General features: G+C 35.9%; 1 protein-coding gene across 4 annotated transcripts in view; it reads right to left on the minus strand.

Annotated features, from left to right (window-relative positions):
• The window catches only part of ATF2 (activating transcription factor 2), an 84499-nt gene that overhangs the window by 23729 nt on the left and 54770 nt on the right, over positions 1-6000 (minus strand). The gene's annotated exons all lie outside the window — the stretch shown is intronic.

Consider the following 6000-nt stretch of genomic DNA (forward strand, 5'->3'; position numbering starts at 1 on the left):
CCATTAAAAAAAATTTCCTGCTTTACAACCACATTCAACTCTCAATTTACTCTTCAGTTAACCAAAATATAACTTTGTTTAAAAAAAAAAACAAAAACCATAAACGCATTCAGCTTTAAAATTGGTTTCATTTATTATATTTCAATACATTCCTAGGATCATAATAAATATCAATAAGACAAACAATAGGACCTTTGGAAAGCCTCCCTGAGTCTTTATTTTTACATTTTTCCCAAATTCCAAATTTCCAGGCACTTCCTGAGTTTTTTTTTCTAGTACTAATGGAGGAGTCTAGGGTTTGCTGGTCCTAATGAATTTTGAGAAAAGAGTAAAAAATAGAAACACTGTTAACTGAAAATAACTAGTTTTCGCCTATTCTCTTCTGCCTCATTCTTATATTCCTTCCACATCTCAACTTCTCAGGCTCTGTCTAGATTCTAAGGTCTAAATATCTTCTTTAAAAGAGTTGGGACCATTTGATGTTTGCAGGTTTGGTGCCAGTGCTTAACTGGACAATGACTGATGTTGCATTTTTTAGGCCACTATCAGACTGAGCCTCCTCCTAGAACCTACAGTTGGCTTTGCCTCCATTAGTCTTTCCTGTCTCCATAAGCAGATCTAAGTACCAGTTCTAGCCCTTCTGGTGTTTGATTTGTCAGTTAACTGAATTGTACCTGACATTCAGAGGATGACGGGTCTAGTGTTAGAATGAGGCCCTAGATATTTATGGCTATTTCTCTATAAAGATACAATTTAAATGAAGATTATGCTATCAACAAAAATCTGCCATATGTGACTATTTTATCTCCAACCAGATAGCAAGCTTTAAAAAAAAATTGTGTTTTTAATTTTTAAAATAGAGACAAGGTCTCGTTATGTTGCCTATGCTGGTCTCGAACTCTTAGGCTCAAGAGATCCTCTTGCCTCAGTCTCCTAAAGTGCTGGGATTAAAGCATGAGACACTGCCCCTAGCTCAGATAGTAAGAGCACAGACTGTTTTACATTTTTTTACATCCCTTTTAACAACTGGTACACTGATTTGCTACATAGGTGACCAACAAATATGTGTGTTAATTGACAGAAAGTGGTTTCTTTAGTGAAAATGGGCACATGTGATCTTTAAGGTAGTTTCATTGTTATGATCTATAAATATAAAATAATTAGTACAAGATAATTATAATACCACGTTGACCCAGGAATGAAAGGGACTTCAGGGACCCAAGAGAACGGGGACTATTATTGCTGATACTGCTCTTAATAACTGAGATATAGTCCTTAAGTCCCAAATAAATTTTATCACAAAAATCTGAGTAAGAGATCTATCCATTACATTTTCCTAAGATTCATACACAAGTACATATTTGAAGGAAGGGAGGCTACAAAAAACATACACATACTGATGTGAGAACTGTGTTGTAGTCCAACCAGTGTTTGCCAAACTTTTTGGAAATAAACAATTGTCTGGACTGTTAAATATTGAAAACACAGATTCTTGGCAACCTTTCCTTCTTCCTTCCCTGAGTATAGCATAAAAGAGTGAGTGAAAGTGAAGAGCTTTTTCAGTCTCCCAAATGATTCTAGTACAATTGCTTTCAATCATTCCAACAAAGAACAATTTATAAAATTTTACTACTCACAAAATTTTACTACTCACAAATTTGTAATTTAATTTTTATCTATGTTTATCTTCTTACTATCATATGTGATCCACAGCCCATAAAAATGGAAGCATATATGAAAAGGTCACCAGAATTTTAACTAGAGTAATAATTATACCTGAACAAGTATTAGTGAACATTTTCTATCTTCCTGCTAATTGCTACAGATTGAGGATATAATTTTTAAAATTAAGTCAGTAGTTAAAAAAGAATTCTTGAAGTCAGACACAGTAAATTCACTTGTTTTTAGTGTTCAGGTCTGTTGAGTTTTAACAAGCACATATGCTCGTGTAGCCTCCTCCACAATTAGGATACATAACAGTTCTAATACACCAATAAGCGCTCATGCCCTTTTTTCCTGTCATATTCTGCTCCCACCCCTGGCTCCTGGAAACTACCGATCTGTTTTCTGAACCCAAGAGTTTTGTCTTTTACAGAGGATCATATAAATGGAAACATACAGTGTATAGCCTTTTTAATCTGGCTTATTTTGCTTAGCATAATGTACCTGAGATTCATCTGTGTTGTGTTATCAGTAGTTTTAATTGGCTAGTAACCCCATTTTACAGATTAGAAAACCAGAGATGATTTGCTCAAGGTCGCACAGTCATTAAGCAAGCTCAAACCCTATATTTCAATAGGGTTTGACCTCTTTAATTTCGAAGCATGCAAATTTTCCATGGCACCATGCTGCATACCTTATCCCTGGTGCTACTTGAAAACTTGAAAAAGATCAAGAAAGATAACCTGAGGCTATATTTTTGAATGATTTCAAAGATAATCATTAAGGATTGAGAAGGTCAAGCCTTACGCTGTAACTGCTAAACCATGTAACCCAGGATCAGGCATGTTTTCTCCCTCTTTTCTGACAGATTCCTTCTTTATGAACTACAAAAAGCACATAGATGTAAAGTCCTATTATGAAGCTTTATACAGCTGAGAAGATGCTTTAGGTTCAGAACCTAATTCTACCTCAAACTATCTGTGACTGTGAATACATCATTAACATTTGAGTCACAGTTTCCTTATCTACAAAACAAGGAATAATAACTTCCTTACAGTGATGAGTTGAAAATTAAATATAACATGCAAAACTATTTGACTCATAAAAGAATTTCACAGATGTTGGTTTCCTTATTCAAGAACATTATTGAAGCCTCTATTTTCTTAGCATGGGGACTGGGGAATGCCAAAGAGTCACGACAGTTCCTACACTTCTGAATTTTCAAAATGTACTTAGTGGTCAGTTTAAGCACTGATTTGAAGCCAGACATATTTAATATGTAAAATATGTTAAAGACCACGTGATACACTGAAGCTTTCAGAATCCATACAAGATTCTATTTTTTTTCCTGAGTCAGAGTCTCACTCTGTTGCCCAGCTTAGAGTACAGGGGGAATGCTCACAGCCACTGCAGCCTTAACCTGCTGGGCTCAGGCAATTCTTCCACCTCAGCCTTCCAAATAGCTGGAACAACAGGCACACGCCACCATGCCTGACTAACTTTTAAACTTATTGCAGAGACGATGTCTCACCAAGTAACCCAAGCTGATCTCAAACCCAAGGGCTCAAGTCATCCTCTTGCCTCTGCCTTACAAAGTGCTGGGATTACAGGTGTGAGCCACCATGCCCAGCCCTTTTTTCATTTTTAAACAATTAGAAACAATTATATTAGCAGTAGCTGGCTGAAATCAGACTAGAATACTTGGGGGGGGGATGATCAAGAATTTAAAGCAGATCACCTCTAAAGTGCTCAAGACATGAGTTAGAATGTCTGGAACATATAAAAGGAGGAGAGTCTGGGGAGGTGGTCGGTTTGCATATTTATATATTTTATAAACAGAATGTTAGTCACTAAAATACAATAAATTATACCCAGTCTATAGTGCTAGGTTGGGGCTTTCATTTCTGGATGTAAAATGAGTATAAATATAATTAAAGATTGAGATGTGAGGCTTGGTAAATTATGTGTTGGTAAAACATTTTTAAGTCCTTTGGTAGAAAACATCACAGAACTGAAAAGCATTTAAAGTTTTATAGTGAAGAGCTTAACTCTTAGAATTAATGAAATATAGTAACTGCACATAGGGGATTCTGAAGTACATAAACATCACTCTCTTGAATAATCTTTAGTAGGGCAAGTTACTACCTTATAGAGCACTTAAAAACAGCATCAGTATTCATTCATTATCCTCTCTTGACTGCTCTAGGGTATACAGTACTCATCCACTGAGGAGGCTCTAATGTTTGCTCCATGCTGTTACATTGATTACAATGAGTCTGACTTGCAAAGCATGCCACTGGGTATACAATGTAAGAAAAATATTTTAAGGGTTAATTAATACTGTTCAGAGATGCCCATTCATTTTTAAAAAACTATTAACAAAAAATGTATGCTAAAAAAAATCTGAATTAACCAGATGAAAAAAGCAGTCAGTATCATTCACATAAATTTAATATTAATGTAAGAATACCTATAATCTACCTATATATTTGCTAGGAGCATTTAAAGAAGACCACATGCCTAGGTCTTTAAAAAGCTAATAAAAACAAATATAATGAACATGTATTTTACAATAGAATTTTGGAACTAACAGAGATAATGGAAGTTAATTCGTGTCATCACCATCTTACAGATAAAGAAACTCCCCAAGTGTGAGGTTACTTCCCAGAATCATAGACTGAGTTAACAAGATAAAACTAGAATTTCTGTCTGTCAACTTAGTTCACTGAATATATTTTACACAAAAACTTTGCCAGACTAGAGTTCTGGTCTAATATTAAGTATTCTAAGTATATTAGCAAGTAATTAAGTTAAGCATTGGACACTGCTTAATCTGGCATCAGTCCATTACAAAGATCAAAATTTCTTTCAACAGATAAACTTAATATACATAAATAAGGATTCAGTACTCTGAGAAATAAAGATCAAGCACTGAGATAAAGAAAATAAGATTGAAAAGATTTATATTCTCCAACTTACACAATAAAACCCAGGTATACTTTTAAGTTATAGTAAAGGCAGACAATGTTTGAAAAACAAAAATGTCTTTATCATTATATTACTAAGAAGAAGGAGACTAGTGTTTTGTTTTGTTTGAGATGGAGTTTCACTCTGTTGCCCAGGCTGGAACGCAGTGCACACTCACTGCCACCCCAGTGTCGACCTGCTGGGCTCAAGAGATCCTTATGCCTCAGCCTTCCAAGTAGCCAGAACTACAGGCACGCGCTACCATGCCCAGCTAGTTTTTTTATTGTAGAGACGAGGTCTCTCCAGGTTGCCCGGGCTGGTCTCAAACCTGCAGATTCAGGCAATCCACTCGCCTTGGTTTCCCAAAGTGCTGGGATTATAGGCTGAGCTACCAAGCCCAGCCTAGACTAGTGTTTTAACGTTTAATTTTTAGTAATGTGAAGTTTAATAACTATGTTGAAAACTTTTTTTCTTAGGGAGATATAGACAGTGTCAATTAATTAAAGGGTGAACAGTTTGCTATGCTGACCAATATGACACATTCACGTTAAGAGGTGATCTGCCAAAAATAATTTGTTATTCAAGTTTTATGCTGCACCCTTGAAAATAAATTTTATCACATCTGTCAGAACTTGGTAAGAACAAACTAGTCCATCACAGTTCAGAGAATAAAGATAATGTTCTCCAGAAACAATTTATGAAAAAGTCAGATCCATATTTCATATGTGCCACAAAAGCTCATCAGAGTAATAACCCTCCTTCTCCTGGGTCTTATCCTACCATCTGCTGCTCTATTACTTATCTTTATTTTGCAACTAATTAACAGCATAATCTTCTAAATTCAGCAAGTTAATTATCATTATTGTGGTCTTTGCAGCATCATCAGTCCTTATGAAGTCTTGTCTCCCCACCCCCAGAGAACATATGAAAATGAAGTAGGTTGAGAGAGGGTCTGTTTCTTTGGAGTGGGCTCATTAGGTGTTTGCTGATTAGCTTGGCATGCAGAGGCAGGTCAGAAGAATTCTGCTGAACATGAGGTTCCATGCAGGGCCCAAACAAGTTAATGTAGGCTTCTGAACATTTGCCAAGATGCCCTCTGTCAGCTCTTAGTAGCAACCCCCTGCAGAAAACCTACTGGCTACCCACTGTGTGTAAAGATATTTTTTGTTTGTCACACAAGTCTTAAAGGAATGATTCTGGAGTATACTATTTAAATGCTTTACTAAATCTTCTGAAAAATTCTAGATGAAACAATACATGTACACCTTTCTATAAGCACTAGGCATCTGCAAGTCAGGGAATTACAAAAACATCCTTGGCTTTTTTTTTTTTTAGTTGGAGTCTCACTCTGTCGCCCAGACTGGAGTGCAG

Source organism: Carlito syrichta, unplaced genomic scaffold, assembly GCF_000164805.1.
Source record: "Carlito syrichta isolate Samal-C Ts95f unplaced genomic scaffold, Tarsius_syrichta-2.0.1 Scaffold305785, whole genome shotgun sequence".
Classification (NCBI taxonomy): Eukaryota; Metazoa; Chordata; class Mammalia; order Primates; family Tarsiidae; genus Carlito; species Carlito syrichta.